The 14,400-nt window shown below is 41.2% G+C and overlaps 3 non-coding genes across 3 annotated transcripts; 1 reads left to right on the top strand and 2 right to left on the bottom strand.

Moving 5' to 3' along the window:
* Nucleotides 1–3,299: 3,299 nt before the first annotated feature.
* TRNAT-UGU (transfer RNA threonine (anticodon UGU)) lies at nucleotides 3,300–3,373 on the bottom strand. The gene has a single exon. It is a non-coding gene; the product is annotated as a tRNA-Thr (tRNA).
* A 3,930-nt stretch (nucleotides 3,374–7,303) lies between these two features.
* On the bottom strand, nucleotides 7,304–7,385 carry TRNAL-AAG (transfer RNA leucine (anticodon AAG)). The gene has a single exon. It is a non-coding gene; the product is annotated as a tRNA-Leu (tRNA).
* Nucleotides 7,386–12,382: 4,997 nt separating this feature from the next.
* On the top strand, nucleotides 12,383–12,455 carry TRNAM-CAU (transfer RNA methionine (anticodon CAU)). The gene has a single exon. It is a non-coding gene; the product is annotated as a tRNA-Met (tRNA).
* The last annotated feature ends 1,945 nt before the right edge of the window (nucleotides 12,456–14,400 follow it).

The following is a 14,400-nucleotide window of genomic DNA, read 5'->3' as shown; positions in this document are numbered from 1 at the left end:
TAAAAACAGCTTGGGTCCAGGATATGGAAAATCTTGAATACTAGGCAAGGAATCTAATCAAATTCATTTAAAAATGAATTTTTAAAATTCATTTTTTAAAAAAGAAGAGGTGTGAAATGATTAGAGCAGCGCTTTAAAACATTTATTATGACTGAATAACAAGGGATTCAAAAAGAGACCAGAAGCTGGGAGGTTACAACAAGAGTCTTTTGGAGAGAGGCTGAGAACGTTAGCTCTGGTAGTGGCAGTGGGAATGAAGAGCAGAGTAGGAATGTTGGAGAGAGGAAAGAGCTGAAAGAACGTTTGAAGTTTCAATCTGAGGTGCTGAGAGAATGAAAATTCAGTTAACAGAAAGAAGCATGTATATAAGAATTGATAGGAATACATGATTTAACCAAGAAAAGAGCTCAGAAAAAAAATAAATTTAACCTATAACAATTGGCCCTGAGGATCCATTCACTAGAGGATGGATTCCTGCTTCACCCAGATACCTCTAGTTCAACTTGACCAACTACTCATTTATAAAATATCATACAGCTACCTGAATTCATGACTAGGATGGTTTGTTGTGGTTGTTTAACCACCAAGGACGGGGACACAGTTAGAAAGAGGCAGAAGCAGAGGCAATGGAGTATGTCTCCAGAAAAGATAATAGACTACATTTGCCAGGAAGTTCATACATTTGAGTATAAAATGGCTGAAGACCAAGATCCCATTGACCCCACTCCACTTTGCAAATCCTCATTTTTTTTTAACCATTGGTTATTGTTTATATTTTTTAATCCTCAACTTTATCTTCAGAGTACTGGCCTTCATTCATTCATTTTAAAGCAAAAAGATAAAGAATTTATTACTGAGAAATTCTTTCTGATCTTCACATTGGGGTGTAACAAAAATGACAGTATTGGTCTTTAGAGAATTGCTTTTTGGTGGCTGACCTGCCTTCTGATTCCTCCCCATCTCCTAGATAATTGGATTTTTTTGGACATAATTCTGGGATTAACATGATTTTGAACAAATGACAACCATTGGTCTGGCATAATGAGAAACCATTTAGCTCATAGAGGTATCTTATCCTGCCTGATCTTGTCCAAAACTCAGAACCTTCGTTTTCTATCTCAAAACAAAACTGAACAAAACCCAATATCATCTAGGATGGTGTGAATAGAAAGAGACATCACTAGAACTTACCTCTTCTTATTTGAATTTGTATTTAGGAGATGTCTTTAGCTATAGAAGTTTAGTCAAGAGAAAGGTTGCAAAAGGGTTGGATTCCAACAATCCTGAGAGAGGGAAGCAAATATGATAAGGTCAGGGCTTCAGTAAAAGTCACTAAGGGTCTCCATATGCAAGTAGGGTGAATGTGATTCTGGAGGCATCGAATAATCTGTATTGGTTCCAAATTTGATTTAAAGGCAAATAAAACCAGTTTGCACCCAGTGTGTCAGTGATCCCATAGGGGCTGTCATTGGTGAATTAATTTCCTTGGAGATAGTGTCTATCTTTTGTTTATACTTTTGGTCACGATTGAAGATTGCATCAGTTCTTCCACTCATTAATTCCATCTTAACAGGGCTTCCCTGGTGACTCAGACGGTAAAGAATCTGCCTGCAATGCAGGAGGCCTGCGTTTGATCCCTGAGTCAGGAAGATCCCCTGGAAAAGGGAATGGCTACTCACTCCAACCCACTCCAGTATTCTTGTCTGGAGAATTCCATGGACATAGGAGTTTGGCTGACTATAGTCCGAGGGGTCACAAAGAGCTGGTCATGACTGAGACACTATCACTTTTCACTAGCTGACTAATACACTATGTTTAAATCTAAAGAATCAGGGCGTGAAGAGAGCATGTCCAAGGCAAAAAACAAAAACAAACAAACAAAACCAAAACCAACCAAATAACAGAGTCTAGGAGATGGAGAAGATTAATTGAGTTTGTCTATATGGCCTGCTCATTTTTTCATGGAGAACCTCCTACATAGACTTCTGAGGTTTTATATTTTCCTCCTCCCTAAGTTAAATGCATTAAGCAACTGTTCACTGGGCTGATTATCTTCCAGTAGAAAACAGAAAGTTATCTCAGGATTCCCAACGAATAGGACTAAGGATTGAGATCAGTCTAAGTTGCTTTATTTTATTTAGCTGTGTGGCCAAAAACTTCATTCTTGACTCTAATGAAATAGAAGATAGATATCATGAGATAAGCATGGATTCCAGAATTAGATCTGAATTTGAAATTTAACTTTGTCACTTTGTTACCGTGAATATTATTGAATCTGTTTCCTCATCTTTAAAGAACTGATTATAACACATATTTGACAGGATTGTTGGGCTAATTAGATGACAGCATGTCTGGAAACTCTTGGAATGTAGCAGATTTCCAATAATGGTAACTTGATGATAATGAGAGTAAGCAGATGTTCATGAATCAGTACAAAAGTGCTAAGAGTATACAAAAGTGACCTCACTTTCAGTTCTGCTCTGTGTGCAATATTTTAAGCTGGATACTTGCAAATGTGATTCATTTACTTCAAAATCACTTGGGGTGCTTGTGAAAAACACACATCTCTGGGACGTCCACCAAAACAGAATTAAAACCTCTGGGGATGAGTTTTAACTAGTTCCCAAGGCAATTTAAATGTATATTGGGCTTGGGAATCATTGCATTATAGAATCATTCTGTTGTTTTCTTTTTAATTATAAAATTAAAGTTTAGGTTCTAGTGGGGCCAATTTATGTATTCCCTTTAGGACTAAAGCCCTTCCATGAAGACTGAAGGAATACAAGCAAATGTAAATTACCATTATTATAATGTAGTAATATTTGGAAAATCATATATAAAACAGATAACATAATGCTGAGTTCCCTAAAATCACTAATAAGTTGCATGGGAGCTCAGAAATAGGCTTTAAGAGTTGGTACAGTTTTGTCCCCACCCCCCACTCCCCACCTCCCAGTTAGAAATGAGAGGACAGCTAAAGATGAAAAACAAAAGGCTATTTTCTTTGTTTCCATAAAGTGACCCACCATCTTCTCTTCCAAGTTTTGTTTGTTTGCTCGTTTCTGGCTCCAACCCTGCAAGGATGAACCCTCATCTCCTGCATTGGAAGGGCAGTGTCTTGAGGCCGGAACGTCGGCAAGTCCTCGCCTTTTCTTTAGAACTGAGAATTTTTGCAGTTACAGCTGCTTTTGCATGATTGAATCAAAATTTACAGTAATACCTAGTACACTGGAGAAATAGAAGCAGTGGGGAGTTAATGAAGAATCTGGGTCCCCATGAAGAGGGGAGGAAAAAGGAAGAGGCCCCACTGGGATTCGAACCCAGGATCTCCTGTTTACAAGACAGGCGCTTTAACCAACTAAGCCATGGAGCCTGCGCATAAACCTGCATTATACTCGGTCTGTCCTTACCGTGAGATTAAATATTCTTGAGGCAGTTTGTGGGATTTAGAGCAGTTTACTATGAGAAAAGAGATAAACTTCAAGAAGACGTTTTGCTTACTTAGACGCGCTGCAGAACAGATACAAGCTGGAAAAGTTTCGGGCAGCTTGAATGTTGGAACCAACAGGACTTCAACTAATTCAATGGGAATCGTCAATAAAAGTCGGAGCTACTCACTTTTTCTAAAAGGGATGCTGCTACTGCTAAGTCGCTTCAGTCGTGTCCGACTCTGTGAGACCCCATAGACGGAAGCCCACCAGGCTCCCCCGTCCCTGGGATTCTCCAGGCAAGAACACTGGAGTGGGTTGCCATTTCCTTCTCCAATGCAGGAAAGTGAAAAGTGAAAGTGAAGTCGCTCAGTCGTGTCCGACTCTCAGCGACCCCATGGACTGCAGCCCACCAAGCTCCTCCATCCATGGGATTTTCCAGGCAAGAGTACTGGAGTGGGGTGCCATTGCCTTCTCCCTAAAAGGGATAAATTCTTCTAAAAGCAAACTTTGATGTTACTGCACCTCGACTTTCGTAACTAAGTTTCTTCGTTCCAGTATCCTAAGTGAGGTGCTCTAAAAATGGAACTCCACTAACTAGTCTAAGCTCGTTAGACCGCCGAGTCGGGGCACCTAGCGTTCCTACACGTTTGCACTCAGCAAGCGGTGACTTGAAGGGGAAGGACCGCGAGCGGAGAAGGCGGCTGGAAGTGTAGAGTTAAGCTACAGTCAGGCATATCGCTCTCTAAAAATCCAAAAACGCCAGTGTCAAGGTGGTTGTAAAGACTCAGATCACACAACCATAGTTGTAAAGCCCCTCGGAGTGCTGAACGGGGAGAGGGCCTAACGGTCCCCTGGGGACCACAGAGTGTTCACTGGATCCACGTACCATCCTCCTTAGGTGGAGAGCCTTACAGTTCCAGAGAACCACCCACTGAACCCTACCCACCAAGGGCCCGCTTTCCAGAGCAACAGGTCCTCAACTCGCAAAGAAGGCAATGCCTTCTTCCCTCTAACCAGGTTCCTGCACTCCGCTATGACCCGCCCTTCCCTCTCCCAAGTCGCATCCCCGGAGGGGACAGGCCGAGATCTAGGTCTGAGGTTAGTACCCTGATCGCGACTTCGGTCCACCTGAACGCCCAGAAGGCGACAGAGGTAGCTGACCGGGGGGAACCGTGGTAGGATAAAGCAGGTGAGGCTCGCACGTGGGCCTCTGATATTCCCAAGGGTAGGAATCAAAGCTCCTATTTTGTACAAAGGAAGCAGAAAAAGCAGTCTATTTAAAACTACAGAAGTTTCTTAATATGTTTTTGAAATAAGAAAAATGTTTAATTAAAAGCCCTTTTGGAGGTAGTGTGGGAGCCCTTCTAGGATGCAGAATTAAGTCTCTAATTTCTGTAGAAACATGGGTTCAGACCCCACTGCCATATCCCAGGCCCCACAGGTCCGCAAACGGAACCTAAGTAAATAGGCTCTTCCTTAAAAGCTAAAGAAAAACTCCTGCTTCCGGAATTAGTTTAGATAAGAAGAGTTATTTCACCGAGGGCAAGTAGCTAAAGGTGTGGGGGGAGGTGGGGGGGGGCGAGTCGGGGGTGCAGCTCAGTCGTGTCGGACTCTTTCTGACCCTATGGATTGTAGCCCACCAAGCTCCTCTGTCTATAGGATTCTCCAGGCAAGAATACTGGAGTTGCCATTTCCTTCTCTAGGGTGGGAAACCTCCCTAATCCAGTCCTTTTCTCTGTCCTAGTTGGTGGAGTTTCCCAGAGACATTCAAACTAAAGAACTACAATGAAATAATATTTTCTATCAAGCAGATTGGTAAAAAAACAAACAAAAATAATTGTTTGCAGTAGTGTTGCCTATTAGCACTTGAAGTCATTGTATGAGTTTCCTGTGGCTTTTGTAACTAATTACCATAGCTCAGTAGCTTTAAAGAACAGAAATTAATTTTCCCACAGTTCTGGAGGTCGGAAGTCCAAAGTCAGTATCACTGGGCAGAAATCAAGGTTTTGACAGGGTCATACTCCCTGTGGAGGCTGTAGGGGAGAATCTGTCCTTGTCTCTTCCAGCTTTTGATGGCTACCAGCCTTCCTTGATTTGCAGTTGCATTTCCTCTGCCTTTATATTCACATCGTCTTCTGTTCCATAATCTCCCTATGCCTCTCTCCTTTAAGAACACTTGGCATGGCATTCAAGCTCCATCTGGATAATCCAGGATAAATTCCCCATCTCAAGATCCTAAACTCAATCTCCTCTGCAAAGACGCTCTCATTTTTAATTTTTTTTTTTTTTTGCCATATAAGGTAATATTGACAGCTTCCAGGAATTAGGGTGAAAATATTTTTTGAAGGATCATTTTTTTTCAGTCTGCCCTACAGAAGTAACATCCTGATTCCTCCACCTACAGACAAGAGATTAACTGGTTATAACTTCAGTTTCTTTCTCTTAATAAAATAGGAATAATAATATGAACTTTCTTATATATTACTGAGAATATAAAAGAACTATGACAACATCTGGGGCTCTGTAAGAATTTAATGGCTGTTAATTCTCAATGTCACAGCAATGTTCTGTGTGGGTCATGGTGTCAAGGAAACAAGCCCTTCCTTGGCTCTCTGGGGATAAATTAGTAACATTTAGGAAAGACTAAGACAAGAACCACCAAAATTACCATCACACACATTTAATTCAGCAATTGCATTTTCAAAAATTTCTCTAATACACACACTTATGAAATGCAGATGTTATTTATTTGTGTTGTTTATATTGTTAAATGTGACTTGTTAAATAAAAATATATCCATAACATGGAATATTTTTGAGACAAAAGGAAAATAAGCTATTTCTATGCTGATATGGAAATGGAGGCTTAAAACTCAACGTTCAAAAAACAAAGATCACAGCATCTGGTCCCATCACTTCATGGCAACAAGATGGTAAAACATTGGAAACGGTGACAGATTTTATTTTCTTGGGCTCCAAAATCACTGCAGATGGTGACTGCAACCGTGAAATTAAAAGACGCTTCCTCCTTGGAAGAAAAGCTATGACCAACCTAAACAGCATATTAAAAAGCAGAGACGTTACGTTGCTAACAAAGGTCCCTATAATCAAAGGGTTTTTCCAGTAGTCAGGTATAGATGTGAAAGTTGGACCATAAAGAAAGCTGAGCACCGAAGAATTGATGCTTTTGAACTGTGGTGTTGGAGAAGACTCTTGAGAGTCCCTTGACTGCAAGGAGATCCAACCAGTCAATCCTAAAGGAAATCAGTCCTGAATATTCATTGGAAGGACTGATCAGAAGCTGAAGCCCCAATACTTTGGCCACACGATGCGAAGAGCTGACTCATTGGGAAAGATTGAAGGTGAGAGGAGAAGGGGATGACAGAGAATGAGATGGTTGGATGGCATCATGGACTCAATGGACATGAGTTTGAGTAAGCTCTGGGAGTTGGTGATGGACAGGGAGGCCTGACGGGCTGCAGTCCATGGGGTCGCAAAGAGTCTGACACGACTGAGTGACTGAACTGAACTGAACTGAAAAGGCAAGGTGCAATAGAATAGATTTGAAAAGTGCAAAATATGAGAAAAATAATAGGCTTCTTCTGGTTTGCATGCAAAAAGCACATCTTTAACTTCAGGCGTGAAGTTATCATTCCTTATATGTTTGTGAGAGGAATCAGAATCCAGTGCTGGAGTGGAATGAAATAGGATGAAGACTGATTTTCAATTAATACATTCTAATAACTATCAACCAATTTCTGCTTATTTCTTAAATCTGTAAGAACATTTCAAAACCATTTGACATACTCTCTTCCGTAGGAACTTTTAAAGGGGTCACACGACTGCTTTAAAGAAATGGGTCTACGATAGAGATGGCAGCGGTGGGATTCGAACCCACGCCCCCGAAGAGACTGGAGCCTTAATCCAGCGCCTTAGACCGCTCGGCCACGCTACCACGTAAGTGCCCCACCTCAAACTTCTTCTTAGCAGTTTAAAAGACTTGCACAAACCTGTGTTATTTTTCCTATTTTCCCCCTGTACATACAACTCTGTCATTTCATCCACTAATAAAATCCGCAAACAGGTTCCTACTTTAGGAGATTCACATTTGCCTTCTGTGCTATTTTTCTGATACTCGAAAGTAAAGGGAGAAGCAGCCAATGCATAATTCCCTCAAACTCGAAGTCATAAACTCGAATCAGTCATTAAAAAAAAAAAAAAAGAGGATGAGAAATCGCCGGCACAGCACCCACCGAAACTCGGGATGTAGAGATCAGGAGTCTCCAATTTGTCAACTGCGTTTGGGAGTCAGCAGTGGGAAGTTATTTTTTATTTCTTCACCTAGAAAACAGAGACGCTCTTCTCCCCGCTCACACGGAACTTAAGTCAGAGTTTGTGTGTTTGTGTGTGATTTCTTACTAAAGAAAACAACTGTGCAAACCGACCTACTTTTCGCTGAATGTGATCATGTTCTTCATTTATAAAGTTCAGGGAGGGGATTAGTTTGCTTTCAGTACGTGGTGTAGCATACTCTCCAAGCCCAGAGACTACTTGCTCTACCCGCTCCAACCTCACCTATGCGAACTTCGCGAGTCCACGGGTCTCCTCCCCACATAATCCCTGTCTCCAGACGGCTCATCCTTTAGCTGAACAACCTGATCCATTATATGCTGCACCGTTTAAGTGAGCCCTACTATGATCAGGGGAAGTCGTGTGTAATTCTTCAAAGGTCTGATTATATTATATACAGGGAAGAAGTGGTCTTTTTTTTAAAAAAAATGAGATTCAGTTCAGTTCAGTCGTTCAGTCGTGTCCGACTCTTTGCGACCCCATGAATCGCAGCACGCCAGGCCTCCCTGTCCATCACCAACTCCCGGAATTCACCCAGACTCACGTCCATCGAGTCAGTGATGCCATCCAGCCATCTCATCCTCTGTCGTCCCCTTCTCCTCCTGCCCCCAATCCCTCCCAGCATCAAGGTCTTTTCCAATGAGTCAGCTCTTCGCATGAGGTGGCCAAAGTATTGGAGTTTCAGCCTCACCATCAGTCCTTCCAATGAACACCCAGGACTGATCTCCTTTAGGATGGACTGGTTGGATCTCCTTGCAGTCCAGGGGACTCACAAGAGTCTTCTCCAACACCACAGTTCAACTTCAGCTCTCAGCTTTCTTCGCAGTCCAACTCTCACATCCATACCTGACCACTGGAAAATCCATAGCCTTGACTAGACAGACCTTTGTTGGCAAAGTAATGTATCTCTGCTTTTGAATATGCTATCTAGGTTGGTCATAACTTTCCTTCCAAGGAGTAAGCGTCTTTTAATTTCATGGCTGCAATCACCATCTGCAGTGACTTTGGAGCCCAAAAAATAAAGTCAGCCACGGTTTCCACTATTTCCCCATCTATTTCCCATCTATTTTCTGGTCCCATGGACCAGATGCCATGATCTTAGTTTTATGAATGTTGAGCTTTAAGTCAACTTTTTCACTCTCCTCTTTCACTTTCATCAAGAGGCTCTTTAGTTCCTCTTCACTTCTGCCATAAGGGTGGTGTCATCTGCATATCTGAGGATATTGATATTTCTCCCGGCAATCTTGATTCCAGCTTGTGCTTCTTCCAGCCCAACGTTTCTCATGATGTACTCTGCATAGAAGTTAAATAAGCAAGGTGGCAATATACAGCCTTAACGTACTCCTTTTCCTATTTGGAAGCAGTCTGTTGTTCCATGTCCAGTTCTAACTGTTGCTTCCTGATCTGCATATCAGAATTTTCCACAGTTTATTGTGATCCACACAGTCAAAGGCTTTCTATATTTTTTAGTTAAAGAGAAAATGTATGGAAAAGTATCAAAGGAGAGTGCCCGAGAGCAATTTGAAAGTAGAGACTAGTTAGGATATATTCAGTCTACTACTATTGCTGACATCACTTAATCCATGATGGAGGGACAGGGATGTTTTTTAAAAGTAACTGAAATAGTCTGTGAAATATTTGGGATCTTAGGGTAAAAAGTATAGCATTTTGAAGGTAAACTTTTGTTACAAAGTGTTGCTAAATGAACTAAATTATGTAGAATTTTAATGAAGTAATCACATAACATTTTATCAATAATAAAATATTCCTGTTCAGTAGAAAACTGAAATTTTATCTGTGATTGTTAGTTCTGTAAAATCACAGATGATTGCCGGGAGCCACCACGGGAGATCCCACCCATGACAAAGGTCATGCGGACAGAACCCGACAGGCAAAGGCGGATCAGGCCTCAAGGGACCCCCTGAATCTGCTCGAGCATCCACCCCAAAACCAAAATCTGTCTCTCTTACTATTTTGTGCCTTTCACCAACTCTTCTGACATTAACAGGGGCTATCCCCGACCACCTTTCTCTGGAAAAAGTCAACTTAGGGTTTTAGTTAATAAGTCTCCTGGGCATGAAAGGAATATTTCTATTTTAACCCCTCTGTTGGCATTCTAGCTTGCCTGACAGGTTTATCCATACTCTTGCAATTAGCACACTTGATTGTTCACAACTCCCCAACCTTGAAAGGCACGGGAAGCCAAAACATTCTAAAAATCCTAATGAGCATAGAGTCCTTTAAGGGATGAAAAATTATTAGAATAGACAGTACTGGTAAAGGGCTTCATTATTGGGCCAATGCTTGCTGCCAAGTTCCCATATCCCTTATCCATTGTGCACCTGGGAATGCGTTAGTTAACACAGTTGGAATGTAAGAAAAACAAGTAGCAGCCTTGGAGTTAACCATATCAGACCTTTGAGCTAATTGGTTCTTTCTTTGTTGTGACCCACTGCACCTTTGCTCCGTGAGAATGTAACTGTTTAGTACTTTCTGAGGCTGGGAGAAATAAAGAAGAAACACTTTAAGGGAAAACAAGTTTTCTGGCTGATCAGCCTTTATCAATAAAGGGTCATAAAATGTTCACAGGCCTCCAAGGCCACAAGATAATGTACACAACATTGTTTATGGGAAAGGTATGCAGAAAAAATCCTGGTTTTGATAAAGACAAAACAGATGTACTGTTTGGGCTGACTCTATATGACTTTGCATCTTTCATTTCCCTCTATGTACAAGTCAAGGTATAAAAGTTCCTTTTGAAAATAAAGTTATGGGCCTCGCTCACCAAAGCTTGGTCTCCCCGTGTCGTTCTTTTTTTCCTTTTCTCTCTTTTTCTCTCTCTCTTCTTCTTTCAAGATGACTCCTTGGAACACAGTAGCTTTATTGGCTTTCTGTGTTAATCAAGGAAGATCAAGCCTCTTTCTCTTCGCTTTTTTTACTTTCCTTATCGCATATGCCGTCATCCTGAGGGTACCCCTGGATCCTGCTGGGGCTGGACCCCGGCAGATGATAACCACTCTGTCACTACACCTACTAGCACAGGACTTGACACATCATAGGTACTCAGGAAAATTTTAGTCAGTTGTATAGTACCCATACATTAAGGTAGGGGTTTTCATCCAATAAAAACTTACTGAAACCATACAATGTACCAGTCACTATTTTAAGTTCTGGGATGGGAACGGTGAACAAGAAAAATACAAAGTCGATGCCCTTGTCGAGCTTATATTCTAGAAGAAAAGACAGACAATAAACAATGCAGGACACTGGGGTTTGATCCCTGGATCAGGAAAATCCCCTGGAGAAGGGAATGGCAATCCACTCCAGTATTCTTGCCTAGAAAATTCCATGGACAGAGGAGCCTGGTGGGCTATGTAGTCGATGGGGTCACAAAGAGTCGAACACGACTGAGTGGCTTCATAGTCATAGTTAAGTGAGCCCGAGTTCTACTGCTTCTCATCTACTGAGTAGCCACAAGCCTATCGGCAAGTCACTTAAACTTATTCAGTCTTACTTTTATCATATGTAAATGATATGACAATAATAAAAGTTGCCTACAGTGATAGACGATAGATGGCCACTACATGTAACACACATATAAGAGTACCTTGCCCGTAATATGCACTCAATACAGTTTGCTATCATCATTTGTATCATTTATTAGTATTCATTGAACAACTTTTTTGTATGTCGAATTCAGTCTTTTAAATAATACTGTGAATATTATCCTATTTTACAGATAATGAAGTTTTAAAAAATTGACATATTCTCAAAAAAACCAAGTGAATTATTTTTCCTAACTTAATAGATGGCACACACAAGATTTACACTTCAGTCCTACAATATCTATTTTAGGACATTTTTCACTTTGCCAGATTGAAATCCAGTGTATTGTTTCTCCATTTTCAATCATCTCACCTCATTTCTTCCACCTTATCTCGCCTCTGTTTACATTATTCTGGACTTTTAGCCAGAATAGAAAGGCCTTCAGATCACGGACTTGGTCAGACATGGATTTTAAGGGGAATACTGGCAGACAAAGAAGATGCAGAGCTAGATAAGGATACTCCAGCTTCGCCCTCAGCAGAGCTAAGCATATTTCTGTGTCCTCACTGTTTCAGTCTGGAAATCTTCCAGCCTGTGGACCCAACTCAGGCCCCTCGTATCTGTATGCCACTTTCTACACACGTAGTTGTGAAGTAGGGCACAGTGAAATCTAATGAAGTCTGATGTCTGCCAGCAGTAAGTGGTATTTAAAGCATGTGTGTGTGTGTGTTAGTCGCTCAGTCATGTTCGACTCTTCGAGACCCCATGGACTGCAGCCCACCAGGCTCCTCTGTCCATGAGATTTTCCAGGCAAGGATACTGGAGTGGGTTGCCATTTAAAGCATAGTGGGAGAAAAAAAATTCACCGTGTTGCATATTTATTCATGGATGAAATCCTGAAATAATTTTGATCATTATGACATACTCAGAGCAACAGTATATATGCCACAGCACATACTCTTATCTTGCACTCTGTTTGAAAAATATAACTTCTCAGAAAATTTGTATAAACATGAAAGAGAATCGATAGTTCTACTGAAACCTTTTTGTCTCAGAGCCTTCTTAGCGCAGTAGGCAGCGCGTCAGTCTCATAATCTGAAGGTCCTGAGTTCGAACCTCAGAGAAGGCACAGTAGTTTTCTGACTCCTACATGCTTTCATTTGAGAAAGAAGCGGGGTAAGGAACAAAATTCCCTATCCCACCAATCAAGTTCTGTGTGAAATCTAGGCCCCAGGACTAACTCCCTGTCAACATGATGCGATTATAAATGGAACTGTAGTCCTTCAAGAAGTTTAGCTGATTTCTTTCGAACCAGGTTCCTTAGGCAGCAAAGCAGTTTTTCAATATGTTTCCTATAACCATATATCTGGATTAACCGTCTCTGCTGCACTAGAAAATTAGCAAAAATTTATTACCTTAAAATAGCATACTGCCAAGTCACTTCAGTCGTGTCCGACTCTGTGTCATCCCAGAGACAGCAGCCCACCAGGCTCCCCCGTCCCTGGGATTCTCCAAGCAAGAACACCGGGAGTGGGCCACCACCTCCTTCTCCAGTGCATGAAAGCGATGAAAGTGAAATCGCTCAGTCGTGTCCACCTCTTAGCGACCCCATGAACTGCAGCCTACTAGGCTCCTCCATCCATGGGATTTTCCAGGCAAGAGTACTGGAGTGGGGTGCCATTGCCTTCTCCATAAAATAGCATAAATTTATTATTTTACAACTCTGGAGGTCAGAAGTCTGAAATGGGTCTTGTGGGATTAAAATCAAGGTGTAGCCGAGCTGCCCCCTCTCTAGAGGTCTTGGGGAGAAATTACTCCTTGCTTTTTCTAGCTTCTAGAGGATGCTCCTATTCCTTGACTCATGTTCACTTCACTCGGACCTCTCTTCTGTTGTCTCATCTCCTTCTCTAACTCTGACTCAGCTACCACCCTCTTATAAGGACACTTTGATTACATAGAGCCACCCAAATATCCAAGATAATCTCCCTATCTCCAGATTCTTAATCACATTCCTTTTGCCTGGCAAGATAACATATTACCCAGGTTTTAGAGATTAGGAAATGGGCATCTCAGGGTGGGGGGTGTGAGACATAATTATACCTACCATAGTCTTCCTGCTGGTCCCCAAAGATTCACACTTGTGTCACATGAAAAAAATATTCACTCCATTCCAATTTTCCCCAAATCTTAACTCATTTCACCATCAACATATCTAAATCTTGTCCTTTCAAAACTTCCAAATATCATCACCTAAATCACCCAGATTTGGAATGAGAGGCTCTGTGTATAATCAATTCTTATTTTATTTTATTGATTGCTTCTTTATGTGCTAGATATCCTTCTAAAATATTTTATGTGTATTTACTCCACAAGTCCTCCCATTAACTCTGTTAGGTAGGCTTATTACTATTTCTCTTTTATACATGAAGATAGTGATGCCCACTGAGAGTTACCAAAGCTCCCGTAACTAATAAGTGGAACAGTTGAGATTTGAGTACAGGCAGTGGGAACTAGTTAAATAAAGCCCTAATCAAAATGAACAGAAGTGAGATCCAGGCATTGTTGGGGGAAGGGGCATCAGTTTTCTATTTAATATTGCTACTCAAGTTCTTAGAGTAATAATAGTAGCCACTTTGTAACCATTTCTCATTAAAAAGTTAAAAAATTATATTTTAACATGTCAGTGATTTTATTAAAGAACAGATGACACTCTGGTTAGTCCAGCTCTATCCTATGCTGTCCCCATACTCTTTCATTGCTTTATTCTTCTCCGCAGACTTCATCAGTATCTTATATGCTTACTTATTTTATATATTAATTTTCTTTATTTTTCATGTCACCCCCAGCAGAATGTGAGATCCGTGACAGCAGTGCTTTTTGTTAGCTTTGTTTGCTACTGTATTTCCTGCCCTTAGAAATATTCCTGGGGTGGTTACTGGAGGCAGCAGGGATGAGGGGTGGCAGGCAAAATGAGTGAACGTGGTCAAAAGGTGCAAACTTCCATTTATGAGATAAATAAGTCCTGGGGATGTAATGCACAGGTTGGTGACTATAGTTAACAATATTGAATTGCA

This window comes from Bos indicus, chromosome 23, assembly GCF_029378745.1.
Source record: "Bos indicus isolate NIAB-ARS_2022 breed Sahiwal x Tharparkar chromosome 23, NIAB-ARS_B.indTharparkar_mat_pri_1.0, whole genome shotgun sequence".
NCBI lineage: Eukaryota > Metazoa > Chordata > Mammalia > Artiodactyla > Bovidae > Bos > Bos indicus.
The sequence above is the reverse complement of the archived record's forward strand: the minus strand, read 5'-3'. Positions and strand labels throughout refer to the sequence as shown.